The 15,747-nt window shown below is 43.9% G+C and overlaps 1 protein-coding gene across 1 annotated transcript in view; it reads right to left on the minus strand.

Annotated features, from left to right (window-relative positions):
* Window positions 1-15,747, minus strand: part of LOC135220808 (1-phosphatidylinositol 4,5-bisphosphate phosphodiesterase gamma-1-like) — a 511,068-nt gene that overhangs the window by 454,144 nt on the left and 41,177 nt on the right. The window lies entirely within an intron of this gene.

A 15,747-nucleotide genomic window follows, 5' to 3' on the forward strand; every position in this document is an offset into this window, starting at 1 on the left:
ACTGAAAAAGTTATTCCACTATTTCACTGCTGCTCGGCGAGAAAGTCAGAGCTTGCAATGAAGGCAGAGTGTCTTTCAGTAATGAAAACACAGGGACTGTGCTGCCTGAAGAACAGCTGCTTGTGGGTTGGATCACGGAGGAAGTTTCTATTTACTTTGGAAGTAGAGCTAGTCGAGGAGGGAAAAGGCGAAATCTTCCGTTATACATTTACAATTCTGGATTAACAAAAAATAACTGAACACCCAAATTAGGAAATGTATATTAGAAGACAAAACTCAATTTGTCAGAAACACTGCCGATGGGGCAGATGTGACGGAACCGAAGACTAGGCTACAGACTTCTGTTATACTGTGGGGTAAACAGAAAGATGATAACAATTCTAATGAGATATATCTCTGTCTGCAAATTCTCGCAACGGCAAATGTGGTGCAAGAGAGATGGGCATTATGCAAGAATTCTGAGCCAACCAGAGACCTAAGTCTGTGATTGCCTGGCAGACAGATTCAAAATGGTAGTTAATCCTCAACTGAGGGGAAACAATACCAAACCGAAAAGAATCTCAGAGAGTGAGCAGTACCTAGGCAGAGCTGTATACAACTCACTCAACTCGTTATACTGAGTTGCCTGGTAATGCATTCCCATCATGGAATGCATCGGCTAGAACCATCGAGTGCAAAAAAGATACAACTACTATCCGACTTACAACCTGCTCGACATACGACCACTCGTACTTACAACCTTACTTCAGACAGTTGACCATTGAGTTACTTGGCACTGCGCCATCTCATGAGAACTCTCATCACTCAGGCATGAGAACTCTCATCACTCAGGCAGCATCAGTCTGAGTTACCCTGCCCTATCTGCAGCATCATTTGGTATTAACTGTACTGTAGACTGAATTGCAAACCAATTTACGTAAGAATCGACTTCTGACATGCATGCAAGAACCTAATCCCATTGTAACTCAATGCCTGATTGTACGTAATATATACTATTGCATAAATGATTAAAATGTATTAGTAGAAGTACATTATGGTAAAAAGATTGAAATAATGATTGTACATTACATTACAGTACTAAGTAGGCACTTTTATATAGCAAAGGTTTGATAGTATACCCTACCCAGTATGTTGGCCACTTTCTAAGGTTCGACTTACATCCATTCTGACTTACAACCAGTGAGTCGGAACCAAACTTGGTTGTAAGTAGGATAGTACTTGTACATTGGTACCTTGAGATACGAAATTAATCCATTCTGAGGCGCCCTTCGTATCATGAGTTTTTCACATCTTGGACCGCATTTTACATGTAAAATGGCTAATCCGTTCCAAGCCCTCCAAAAACACCCAAGAAAATTTCATAATAAAGCTAAATTGACCTGTAAACAATGAAATACTACAACAATTTGGACCATTCAATACCTAACTTAATACGTACTGCTAATTACCTGTAAATAAAGTGTATTAGTGTACAAGGTATACAAGAAATACTGTACGTATGTAGTAAAATGTGGAAGCTTACATTTCCAGTAAGGCTATCTCCGAAAGTGGCGACAGAGGAGGAGGACAAACGGCAGATACGTACGTACACTTAACTTTACGAAACGCATAAAAAATGTAAGGAAAACATACATAAACTAAACTTTACGAAACACATTAACAAAGCTGTAACACTTAACTTTACAAAAAACTAAAATTAAATTTTTTTTTTCACTTTTTTATTTTTTTTTTTTTCACTTTTTTATACTTTACTTATGTTTTTTTTTTATATCTTTTTTACTTTTTTATACTTTACATACTTTTTTTTTTTTTCAACTTCCATCACCACTTTCAACTTTCTGTTTTTTAGTATCACTTGGTTCTTCCTTTTTGCTTACTCCTGCTAATATTAAAGGCCTCTTTAAAAAATAACTATCCAAGGAAGATTGCTTCTGCCTATTTTCACAATGTTCCTGAAACGACTCAGGCAAGCCTCATCAAACTACGCAAGCATACGACCTGTGTAAGCCTTTTCAGGGTGCCTTTTTTCAACAAACAATTGCACTTTATGAAAAGCAGCTAGAACATCCTTAATTTCTACCGTTGTCATAGGGTCGTCCTCCTCCTCCTCGCCGCTGCTAGAGAACTCCTCTTGAACAATGTTACGTTGCATGGCCTACAACTCCTTCAGGTCATCCGTCGTAACCTCCTCTTGGTGCTCCTCGAGAAGGTCGTTGATGTCGTCCTCGTCGACGACCAGCCCCATGGACTTGCCGAGTGCAACGATCTCGTCAAGATCTAGTTGCAAAACAGTTTCAGGATCGTCAACTGTTTCTGAATCTGCAGCACCAGCTTCCCCCACGTCGAATCCCTCGACGTCTTGGGCGGATACGGCATCAGACCAGAGTTTCCTCCACGAGGAATTCAAGGTTCGCCTCGAAACCTCCTGCCAAGCTTGGTCAATGAGTCGGATGCATATCACAACATCGAAATGCTCCTTCCAAAATTCAAGCAAGGTGAGGTTTGTGGTATCGGTGATGTTGAAACATCTCTTGAAAAGATGTTTCGTATACAGCTTCTTAAAGTTTGATATCACTTGCTGGTCCATGGGCTGGAGGAACGGGGTGCTGTTAGGCGGAAGATAAAGAACCTTGATGAAGGAATACTCCGCTAGGATATCTTCCTCGAGGCCAGGAGGGTGGGGAGGGGCATTGTCCAACACCAGCAGACATTTCAGGGGGAGGCACTTCTCTTCCAAAAATTTCTTTACTGTTGGGCCAAAACACAGATTTACCCACTCCGTGAACAATAGCCTCGTTACCCAGGCTTTTGCATTAGCCCTCCACATCACTAGAAGCTTCTCCTTCAGCACTTTGTGGGCCGAGGAGTCTCGGAATGATACACCAGTAGGGGCTTCACCTTGCAATCCCCACTGGCGTTTGAACAAAGTGCAAGCGTAAGCCTGTCTTTCATAGGCTTATGCCCGGGTAACTTCTTCTCTTCCTCCGTGATGTATGTCCGACGAGGCATTTTTTCCAAAAAAAAACCAGTCTCATCACAGTTGAAGGCTTGCTGAGAATTGTAGCCTTCCTTGGTCATCATCTCGTCGAACGTCTTTTTAAAGGCTTCGGCCGCTATCGTGTCCGAGCTGGCAGCCTCCCCATGCCGCACTACCGAATGGATGCCAGTCCGTTTCTGGAATTTCTCGAACCACCCATGAGAAACCTTGAAGTCTGGGGTTGGCGTTGATGTCTCTTCTCCTCCGTCGTCTTCGGCCTGGGCAATCAAATTGATGAAAATAGCGCTGGCCTTGTGGGAGATTGCCGTCTCAGTTATCGTATCGCCAGCGATTTCTTTTTCTTTTATCCAGACAAGAAGAAGCCTTTCCATCTCGTCGTGCACGTAGCTCCTCTTGCTGGACAAAATAGTGACGCCCTTGGAAGGTGTAGTTGCTTTGATGACATCCTTCTGCTTAAGGATGATGCCTACTGTCGACAGATTTCGGCCGTATTCCTTGGCGATCACACTCAATCGCATACCAGCTTCATACTTCTTGATAATCTCAATCTTCGTCTCCAAAGAGAGCATCCTCTTCTTTCCGTGAATTTCAACTTTCTTGGGACCCATGACTACATATATACTGTACGTAATTTACGTTTAAATAGAGTAAAGTTCTCACACAACACGATAAAGTACGTATACTGCAACGAAATCACTAACGAATTTACGTTAATAAACAAAATCGTTAGAACAAACTATAATACCGCATGCGTACGATAACGATGCTGGGACGAGTGGCCGAGGCACACTGCTACGTAGTAGATGTATGATGGGAAGGATGCTGACCAATAGGAGAGAAGGATCTCATAGCAGTGACTAGCATCAGGAACCAATGGGAGAGCTGGAGGATGGTGGCGAGTCTACTGGCGGCGCGCGAGTTTCAAAATTGTTATCAGTGGTCCAGGCAAATCTCGGACTTTACAGCAACAACCTTTCGTATCTTAAGCAATTTTTGTATGTAGAGCTGTAAAATTTTTCGTATTAGCTTTCGTATCTCGAGTTTTTCGTAAGTTGAGCCTTTCGTATTTCGAGGTGCCACTGTACACTCGAGCATCTGCATTTTAACTGAAATGTGGGGGAAGAAGACCTTCCTGTTCAGTGATAATGCAAATGTTGTGGTGTTGTTGGGCAACAATACCACTGGTTACCTCAAAATCAAAACCGGTAACTCTTGGAGGCCTGAAAGGCTGTCCTGAGTTTCAGGTTAATTAAGAGAAGGTACTATTTGTCTCGGTCACAAACCAGAAGAATTAACTTACAGATATGCGCCTACTACTCGGACGACGCAACTAACTGATAGAGAGAAATATATGTACTAGTATATTTGTGGGTTCCTGTAAATTGCACTCCAGCCTAATTCTTCTTCATTCGAGGGACAAGAATAAGGACTGGAAGCACACCTCCTTCATTCTCTAATGAAGAGAGCGAAGGTGTTGTCCGGAAGGGAGACTTCTAGGATGATAACTGGATACCGAAGATAACTAGTTCAAGCTGAATTGGTTGTTCCAAAAACAGTAGCGCTGGAGAGGCGTTCAAACCTCTCGGTGCTGTCCATCCTGAACAGATTTACGTATGTTCAGTAAGATTATAAGATTGAACCAAAAACATAGTCTCTCAGGTTCGAACTCAGAGGAGTAGACTCCATAGAATTCCTCATATTTTCTTGTTCATTCCAGTATAACCAGGAAGTAGAGGAAAAAAGAGAGGAGGATTGACTGTTCTTGCTCACTCTTCTCCGAACTTGCGATGTTTTCTGTTAAACGAAGCATTAATTTCCTACAAGCGCGAGCAAAAGTTGACCGGAGTTAAATGCAGTAAAAGCTGGTGAGAAGTTACCACGTCTTGGTATGAATCTATCTTCTCTGTGATTAAACCCTCATGAAGAGGATCTCCTCCTATTTCCTTCACATGCCTTGTCCCAAGGAACAATGACATTGATCCGAGCACCAAAAGAATAGCCATTCCTGGCTTTCACAGGTGGGTCCAAGCCACCAACATGGCTCGGTCCCTTCTCTGTGCTACTATCATGATGGAGAGAAGACTATCAATCACTGACTGTGGATTTATGACCCCCCTTGGGGGTTGTATACTTGGAGAGACCTGTACACAAGTATACCTGATGCAGCCCCGGTTCCATGAGCAGCACCCTTGAAACCAGAGACAAGAGAACAAACCTGGGTTTGAATTCTTGGGGCTCCCGAGACATTATATTTTGTAGATAGAGTCCAGGTTCCCGCTCCGAAAGGAGCAGGTGTGCCGAAGAGACAGCCAACTACTTCCTCCGTAGGGAAAGCATGCAGACCCTTAGAAGCCTCAAGGCAAGACTTCTTTAGGGGTGGAGAATACCCTCCTCTTCTTAGGACATGGAACCCTTTCAAGAGGGAGGTTAGGAGGCGTCACATAACGAAGACTAAAGACAATGACCCATGAAAACTCACTGAAACATGGAAAGGGAGGGTGCTACGTCATGGCAAGGAACCGCACCAATCAAGAGCAGAGAGTTCATTCGTTAAGAGCCAAGCACTTGGCTCGGCAGTGCTGTCTGGTCGAGCCGAGTCGAGTGAGCTGAGCAGATCACCACTGCATAATTATGAGTGGTAATCGTCAACGAAGGACTATCACTTCTTCCTAATTAACTGTTCTGCTGTCCTACGCGCTCGGACCCTATGTCCAATACATGAGGACAGTACTTGACCATTCATCTAGAAGGTGTTGCATGCAGTTCCAAGCTCTGCATAACTCCAAACCAGACTGATGAGTGAACTAATCTGTACTGGTAAAGGCTCATCTCACTATCCAAGCACTCATAATATTGAGCGCTTGGCGAGCATTAGAATTCGTAAGAATTCCCACGCTCAGTGTGAAAACCCGACTCTTGTAAGACAATAATCGGGCAAGCCTTGTCTCGCCTGGTACTATTCGGTCATGTCAACATGACCGCTGTCTGGGTGGGGTTGAGCTTGCAACTGACTGGAGAGGACTGATACCGTCCTCTGACATGTCCAAGTCCTCGTCAAGGCCGAAACCTCTCAAGAGGAGCGAATAGGGTACACACTACTGGCCTCATTGCGTGCACAGTCCTGCAGGACCGTCACGTCAACCCTGGGAACCGAGCAATCGCTGCAAGAGCAATCCTGGGCAAGGTGCAAGTTACCTGAGCAACTCTCTCCTTTCTTCCACTCCATGCCCAAGAAGTGGTGGTGAGCGGACTCAGTCTCACCGACTCTGGATGCATGCGAATCCGTAATTTACATGCACTCAGGGAAACGCACGAACAAGTGCCTGACACAGAACTAGTCTTAGGGGCAGAACCTCTAGGACTAGCAGAAAAAGTGCGAACTGAAGTTTGTGCTTCTATGGCTCCCGACACGCTAGGCCCTGGGGACAGCGTGACGGTTCCTGTTCCCAAAGGAACAGGCGAGCCAGCAGAAGACCCAATTGCCTCCTCAGTTTGAGGAGGCAAACCCTTAGGCTAAGGCCCCACTGAATCCGTCACAGCGCGTCGCGCGCGTCCAACACGGCTACGCGTTTTGTGCGTTTCGATCAACTGTCATAGTTCAAACACGAGTGGCCCCACACGGCGCATGAGCGTGTGTGGCGTCAGGTGCGTTACCGGACTGGACGCGCAAGGGGGTCCGCATGAAAGAAGAAATTGTGGTAGACCTACAAAAACCTGCATTTGAACCACCGGCCCAACATTGAGTTATAATCAAATGTGATGATTTGTGGTTATGATAAAGGATTAAAGTATTTTTTATTATATTCTAATGGATACATTTATGTAAATATCTTTGTTTCAGAAGTTCCTGTATCAAAGTGTTCAGTTCACATACAATTCTACGTATCTTAATTTTTATATTAAATAAAACAAAGTGTAACTTTACAAATTTCAAAATCCGCAATCCTTTCCTCAGAGTTACTACAAGTTTCTTACGTTGATAGGGATCTTCTGTAATTGGTATCAAATTCTGATATTCGAGATATAATGCCCACGTCAAAGGTTTTCGGCGGCATCCAACAATATTTAAAAAAAACTTGTCTGGACGCTATCGTAACTTATGAAAGAGTTTTGCATATTCTCCACTCTTTCCTCTTCTAAAGTTATGTCATAAGTCCAGATTTTCCTACTGTTCAACGCCTCTAATTTGGCTGACAGCACCGAGTCAGAGGAAAACCTTGCGCGCGCCCTTCATAACGGCAAGTACTGCTGAAGTTTGAATTGTCCGTCTTATAACCGTCACTCGTTTGTCTGGTTGGGCCACACGCGTATTAGACGGACACGCTTGTAGACGGATAGCCGTGTTGGATGCATGTGACGCGCCGCATCGGATTCGGTGGGGCCTTAGCAGCTTTAGAAGTCCCATGATAAGACTTCTTATTGGGGGGGGGGGGGGGGGGGGAGACTGGGGGGGAGACTCTACCTTCTCCTTCAGCAGAATAGTTAATAATCATACAGCAGAGACGAAGGCTTTGTACACTAACGAAACTCCAGGATAGCAGCAGCAAATGAATATAAATTTTCACAAAAAAAATTATTATTTGGATACCTACCTACTGTTAAATTTAGCTATATCTCCCGGCCGATTAGGCGAGTCGGCATTCAAACAAAAAAAATCGAATGGCTGCCCGGATGATTGTCTAGTTTACCTGTTCTCCACCAGGTGTGTTTCAAATGTTTTAGCTCTTGTCAGAATTCTCCTTGACAGCCCACTAAGTTGTGGGGAGGCTGGGTGGGTCTACTTTAACAGTAGGTAAGTATCCAAATAATAAACTTTATTATGAAAATTTATATTATTTAAGATGAATCTTACCTACTGTTAAATTTAGCTGATTCCCACATTAAGAAGAATATGGTGGGTAGTGCAGCTAGACAAAATTCCGCTCACCCATTCGAGCTAAAGGTTTCTTGTACAAAACCCAAAACATTCTCACCTGATCTGGAATCCTTGGTGGATTTTACTACCACCAGAAGTTGGATTCCATTCAGGGAGCAAGGCTCTCATACGTATGTAGTAAAGAGTAGCCTTGCGGAGAAAACCGCTTCAATTCAGCCAGCATGAAACGCAAGCGGTATGAAGGACCCCTGTACCTGGGTCCAAAAGCCCTATCAAACGACAGTCACTTAAAATGAATACCTTTACAATGTAAAGGTACGCTCCTATACAAAATTTGTACCTTCACGCTCCCCAAAATATTAAAATCCGAGATTTAAACAAAAGAGCCTAAAGAATTGCTCTTTTTCGGTTCAGGAAAAGACTACCCACTACTAGTAGCGAATTAAGGGCTTTACTGTTTTCAGACACAATTCTGTATACATAAGGTAGTGATCAGGCAAAAACTGAATTGTACTTCTACTGTGACACATTAATCCTATTCTGGAGTGACAAATAGACTTAACACTAAATGAAGTTGCAACTGCTGCTCACATTATGAATGTTTAACTTCAATAAGGTAGAAGATATGGAGCTAGTTCTCATGCACTAGCCTATCCATTATGTCACAGAGGACCTTGTGTTCCTTGACAAAATTTCTTAAATCATAACACAAAAGGTTAACTTTGCCTCTACCAGGCTTAACCTTCACAAAAACATTCTAGGTTTTCTAAAACCACAAAACAAAAGTTAACTTTGCCTTAATTTAACAATTGGCAAAGGCGTTATAAGTTTCTAAAAATCCCAACACAAAAGGTTATCTTGCCTCTTTTAACCTTCACAAATACATTCTAGGTTTTCTAAAACCATAAAACAAAAAGTTAACTTTGCATTCAAGGTTAACCATTGGCAAAGACAGCTAGCTAGGTTTTCTAAAACCACAAAACAAAAGGTTGATTTTTGCCTCTTTCAGGCTAACCTTTGACCACAGCATCTGTTTTCTTAAAACCACAAAATAAAGGTTAATTTTGCCTCTTCCAGCATTTACCTTTGACAAAGATGTTCAAGGTCTCAAAAAGGATGATAAAAATGTTCTAGGTTTAACCTTTAAATTTAAATGTCCAACAGGATAGAGAAGTTCCTAATTTTCCCCTCCCAAGGGGTTAAATTGGAATTCTTACAAAAGCATAGCCTTAACTTCACCCTCAGCTCTAAGGCAGAAAGCTAAAATAGCATTCCCTTACACCATCTTAAAGAAGGGTGTTGACAGTAAAATGTTATTTTAATGATGAAATAAATTTTTGAACATACTCACCTGGTAGCTATATAGTATATAGCTTATGTCCCTGACGTCACGGCAGAATTTCAAAACTCGCGGCAATCGCCGATTGGGTAGTCAGGTGTACCACCTGTGTGCCCTCTACCCAGGTACTTGGAACCATTCCAACTATTCCTCAGATCTTCCATGCCCATAGTCTCTAGAGGGGAGGAGGGTGGGAATTAAATTATATATATCTACCAGGTGAGTATGTTCAAAAATTTATTTTATCATGAAAATAACATTTTTAAACATCTAACTCATCTGGTAGTTATATATAGCTGATTCCACCATTCGGATGGTGGGAAGAGACAGAATAGGATTTTTGGGAAACTAAATTAGTAGATGATATACATCTTGGTTCCTCACTGTTAGCATAGCCGACTTCGTGATTACTGTCACCAAAGTCTGCTTCTGCGTACTAGTTGCCAGCGAGGTAGAGACCTGGGGGTTTAATGCTGGTGCGCTCTAGATGATCTGTCAACGGGGGCGTGACCACAATGTGACTAGACCATATGACCATACTTCTGAGGGCAACGAAGCTAAAACCACCACCTGACCTAACCTATCAAAGTTAGTTCCATAACTTCTAGGCTAAAGAAAAGGAACGCGTCTCAAGCGACCAACCCTTCAAAGTTAAAAGCACACCTATCCCTTTTCTATAGGATAGGATTCGTGTTGCTTGCTGCCCCCAATAATATATCTACGGATATGTATGGTCCTAGCGACTTACAGATCTCAAATGTCGTCTTCACATCCCGTCGGGAGTGTGAAGCGAACACAGAGTTGCTTCGCTAAAGCGTGGCACTCAGGATGTTACTGAGTGTCATGCTTTGTTGAAATGCTTCCGAGGCCGCGCCCTCACCTCTTGAGCATTCATATTAAGAAAAAATCTCAAATCTTTATGCAAACATAATGAATGAGACTCCTTAAAAGAACTCCTTTGACTATAACTGCCAGGGTGTTCTTGGACATGAACCAGTCTGGTCTTTTACGGAACACCGCAGATTGTCCGTTGACCTCGACTTTCTATAGTTTATCAAGATAAAACTTGAGAGACCCGACAGGGCACAGGACTCTCTAATGCCCTTGCCCAATAATTTGTGCCATACCCTTGGTCTCCAAGCCTTCGGGTCAAGGGTTAGACAGGTTTTCGTTCTTATCAAGAACGGAAGGCTTAGAGGACAGACCGCATATGTCCTTTAAAGCTAAAACCTCTGATGATGGCTAATAAACCTCACTAACCCTCTTTGCCGTGGCTAGAGCGGTTAGAATGTTAGCCTTTATGGTCACGTGTATTAAGTTCGCAGAAAGGATAGGTTCGAAATGCTTTTGGCATCAGAAACTCAGACTACGTCTAAGTTCCATGCCGGAACCTCGATCCAGAGAATTTCAAGATCTCCCCAGACCTCAAAGATCGTGAAGCTTTGTTGTTTGACAGAACCGAATCTCTGAGCCTAGAGGCCGTCAACAACATATTTGCATATTCTACAATAGTTAGGACTTCTAGCTTATCTCATACTTCATACGGAAAGATAGAACCATAAAGAGATTCACAGAGGTCGAGGTGGAGGAACAGTCATTTCCCTTCACTATCTCCAGAAACGGCCCCCTCCGATTGAACACTGAAAATAGGCAGCACTGCTTTGCCTTGGCCAAGAGACTGCCATTAATCTTGAAGATCTTATCGCTTCTCGATAGTCTGAACGCCTTCAGACTCAGAGAGGAGAGATATCAGATACTTCACTAAGTGACGATGTTAGATTACCACCGATTCTCTCGGGAAGGGTCTTTGACAATTCTCTGAATTACATGACCTCTGTGAAATCCAACCCCTCTTAGAGGGCCTACATGTGGCGACTAAAGCTAATCCTCTAGGATCATGAATAAGGGAACAACTTAAGAGGAAGCTCCTTCGTCTTCAATAAATTACGAAAAACTTAACGAAAGGACGCCCTCAGTCTCTCCTCAACTTTCGACATACATACTTCTAGTGAGGATTACTCAGACGTCAGTAGTTGTTGCCTTCGATCGAGAAGACCCGCACGGACGTGCACTAGTTTAACGAACCTCTTGAGGATCGTTACGTTCCGTGCCCAAGCCCATAACCAACTCTCTCTTCTTGAGCTATGAGAGAGCTGAGAAATTATCCGAGATGATTTGGGCCACTCGATCCAAACTCACCCTTCGAGGAACTGGAGAGCCGACCAATTTGGCTTCCAATTCTTTCAGAAAATGTGCCAGAACATCTGTTCCTCTGTTCGGATGTCTGGCATCCTCTCGCTATCACCCGAGGTGATCCTCAAGCCGTTGAGAGAAAATTAGAATTATTACTAGATCTTTGATGCTATTCCAATTTCTTCGTGAGGAAAAATTGTAGAGGTCTGAATTGCTGTTTATTCAGGGAAAACAAGCTTCTCCAGCGAGGAAATGGTCCCCAGCAAACTCATCCATTCCCTCACTCAGCCTGCTTCCTTCCCTAAATAAGGCTGCGCTTTGCATAAGCAGGAGAGCATTACTATTATAGTGCTATGCCGCGGTAGATTCGTACAGAATTCTGTTACCGTGCGGTAAACCCGCACCGAACAAGTATAAGAGATATCTTGTTGAAATTTTCTAAGTAAACGGAAGGCATGTTCATTCATGATTACTAGAAATTTCCTCAACCCGAGGCTAAAATCCATGATTGTAGGGCAGAGAGACGGCTTATTCAACCATTCCCGCAAGGGAGAGAGACGTAACCAAACACGCATGTCACCGAGCTAGCCGGTACTGCGTAGATCACAGTAACAGCACAGCAGCCTTGTTCATCGTCTCGCACTATCTGCCTGAGTTGCCAGCTACTCCTTTTACGAAGGGATAGGTATGAAATTATCGAGCAAAAGGAAACTCTCCAGCAGGCATATTTAAACGAAACAAAATTCGCTAAATACAGAAGCTGAGTTGGTGTTGTCGTAACAATACCTGAAGAGTTGTTCTTACTCCGAAAACTCTTGGAAGGTTGAAGGGAGTGTCAATTAAATACACTAGAACAACAGTTCTTTCGGCTTCTATCCGCAGAGGTAAATACGATATGCGGATATGACTTGACCCATGCGTTAGCAAAATGACGCAAAGATAAACTACCTAAGTATTTGTAGTAATTTGAACATCGAATTCTCTACTACATCTTTCCTCGACGAGGAAGAGAGAAAGAAAGGAAAACGACTGTCCACGTTCTAATGAATGAGACTTTTAAAAGAACTCCTTGACTCTTTGCCAAGACTCTTTGCCAAGAAAAGGGAGTAAAATTCGAATAGAGATCATCAAGAGAGAACCGAGGATCGAAAAGGACCGTTCAATGTTCTTATGATATTGGACATAAGACTTCCTGGATCTAGTCTACAAGTCTTTTTCTTACTCCCCGGATGAGCCTCTGAAAATGAATGAGAGCTCTTCCGAAATTTGTTAATGAGTTTATCCGCTTAAACGATAAAAACGTTAAAATCTATGTCAATGAGAACTACCCCATTTATAGAGGGGTCCCCCACTTAATTGACATAACGTTTAGTATCTTGACAATGGGGAAAACGTCCTTACTTGACAAAAACTATTAGCACTTTGCTAATAGGGGAAAACCCTTTAACATGACCGAAAGTCACCCAGGAATCCGAGTATATAATCTTCCCGATTCTCAGAGAAATCGATGAAGAGGAAAGAGGGAACGAAGAAAAAATTCGGGTATGTCTCTCCGCTAACTCCGAATCCTTTTTTTTTTTTTTTTAAATTCCTGTAAAGGAATGTCCTGTGGAGAGTCCTGAAAAAACCTCCTCTTGACCGAGCGTTTAGAAAGTGTCAAGCGTCCTAAGAAACGTCCTGAACAGCAAATAAGACGCCTTCTCAAAAGTCTTTTCTCTCGCAAAGCGTCCTGCCTAGCTTCACCGAAGCGTCCTGGCGAATGTCCACAAAAGCGTCCTCATAAGCGTCCTGCCGAGCTCCTCAAAAGCGTCCTGCTTGGCGTCCTGGAAAGCGTCCTGCTGAGCGTCCTCAAAAACGTCCTGCTTAGCTACGAGCGTGTCTGAGCAGAGAACACCAAGTCTTCTGAACGACGTTTCAGAGGAACTCGTTGAGCGCCCTGATGCATGCAAGGCCCGCCAAGAGGCGTCCTGGCGAGCGACCTTGCCAACATCTCATGTTATGACGAACCGCGTTTTGCGTATGACGTTGAATATTTTCAAGGGGACGTCCTCATGCGAGTCTCCATGGAGAGCCGCAAGCCGCTCCTGAAGTGTGTGAACACTAAGGAAGACTTATGGCTTTCGTCTTCAAGACGGCCTTAAAGACCTTCAAACCTACTTACAAAGACAGTGGCCGCCTGTGCGACAACTTGCGTCTTAGTAATGCAAAAGAACATCTCCAGAAACGCACTCAGCAAAGGAACGCCGAGCGTCCGAAAGACACCCTCGCAAGGTGCTTGCGAGCGTCCTGGAGAATGTCTACTTATAGGACGTCGAACACCTCCAAAAGCTTCCTCACTTCTAAATTGCCCTTCTTATGCCGAACCAGAGACATAAGTTGTTTGACTGCAAAGCAGCTTGCCGGACGTCAAAACTTATCAGTTTGCTTTTCCGAAGTAAAGCGAACGTACATAACGTATACGGAGCGCCATGAGGAGAGGAGACGAATACTGAGTTGCTCCTCCAAAAGGTGGAATCTAGAATGTCCTTGATTACCAAATTCTTTTGGAATGCTAGCGAGGTTGAAACAGCTCTAACTTCATGAGCGTTCACTCGCAGGAGGCTCAAATCACTCTTCTGGCAAGATGAATGAGCCTCCTTAATAAATGTATAAACGAGCGTTCACTCGCAGGAGGCTCAAATCATCTTCTGGTAAGATGAATGAGCCTCCTTAATAATGTATAAACGAGCGTTTCACTCGCAGGGAGGGCTCAAATCACTTCCTTCTGGTAAATGATGAGCCTCCTTAATAATGTATAAACGAGCGTTCACTCGCGGAGGCTCAAATCACTCTTCTGGCAAGATGAATGAGCCTCCTTAATATGTCCCTTAGGAAAAGAGGAAAAACCAGCGCATTCTTCGAAAGGGTAAATGTGGTCTCTTTACTGTTTTTCATCCTCTCGCTCTACTACATCTTTCCTTGACGAGAGAGAGGACGTGAAGCGTCCTCTTCTCTAAAGCTTCTTTAGGAGGCGCAAGTCCTTCCGAGAGCTCCAACCCCTGTGTGGGGAGGACACCTCGGAGGACGAGAAGCAATCCTTCAAGATTCGTGCACGTGCTCGATCTTCGGCAGCCTGGGAAGCGACAACAGACCTGCCGAAAGGAAGCCAGATCAGCATGAAAAACCCGTAACCCTCCTTCGGCTTTTGACATGCCCTCTCCCTGGTTTCCTGGGAGTCCGACAGAGGTCTAGGGCCTAGAGGCGTTATGGGGCCGATCTGACGTTCCCTCCTGACGAGAGAGAGGACGTGAAGCGTCCTCTTCTCTAAAGCTTCTTAGAGGGCGCGAGTCCTTCCGAGAGCTCCAACCCTTGCACGGGGAGGACGCCTCGGAGGACGAGAAGCAATCCTTCAAGATTCGTGCACGTGCACGATCTTTAGCAGCCTGGGAAGCGTCAACAGGTTCTGCCGAAGGGACGCCAGATCGGTGGGGAGCCCCCGTAAACCCTCTTGCGGCTTTCGACATGCCCTCTCCTGAGTCCTGGGAGTCCGACAGAGGTCCAGGCCTAGAGGCATTATGGGGCCGATCTGACGCCCCCTCCACAACACAAGGGCACCAACACTTCACAACACTGATTGGAGAGCGAGCACTTTAGTCTAAGATTACTTGATGTAATCCTCTAGCAGACACTTCTTCTAGGCCCGTAAGCCATACCACAGGGTTAGGCAAAATAAAATCTACAGGAGGTTAGAAGGTTCATTATCTCTAACTTCTGTTTACTGTGGAGGAAAACTCCTGATTCTAACCCGCTCTAAAATGCGTACATGAATCCTACTTCTTCCGTAATCAGTCACACATTACACTAACTTACATTGAACTTATGCAAAGAAAACATGTAAACGCATATATACTAAGCGAGTGTCTACCGAAAGTTCCGGTAGCCTCACCTTACCCCATGCAGACAACAAAGTCTGAAAACTAGGCTAACTAGCTTCAGGACATCAAATGCAATGAAAAAAATTTAACGATAGCGTATGCCTAGCCACAAATCCCAGTCAATAATCGAAAGAATAATTAGGATACTTAAGCGGCTAATGAAGTTTCAAAATCCTAGGCGGGAGGTCTGTAAACAGTTGTTTACCGACCGGCGACAGAAAAAATATGAATAGAAAATGGGAATAGTTCCTGATATCCGCCTCCCAGCGGCGGGAATGGGTACTACCACCTGGGCCGCCCACTGCGTGTCCGCGAATTTTGAAATTCTGTCGGACTTCGGAGAATACAGCTATATATATATCTGTCAGGTAAGTTTCATGAACAAATGTTATTTTAATGATGAAATAAATTTTTGAACATACTCACC

The sequence above is a fragment of the Macrobrachium nipponense genome, chromosome 2 (genome assembly GCF_015104395.2).
Source record: "Macrobrachium nipponense isolate FS-2020 chromosome 2, ASM1510439v2, whole genome shotgun sequence".
Lineage (NCBI taxonomy): Eukaryota > Metazoa > Arthropoda > Malacostraca > Decapoda > Palaemonidae > Macrobrachium > Macrobrachium nipponense.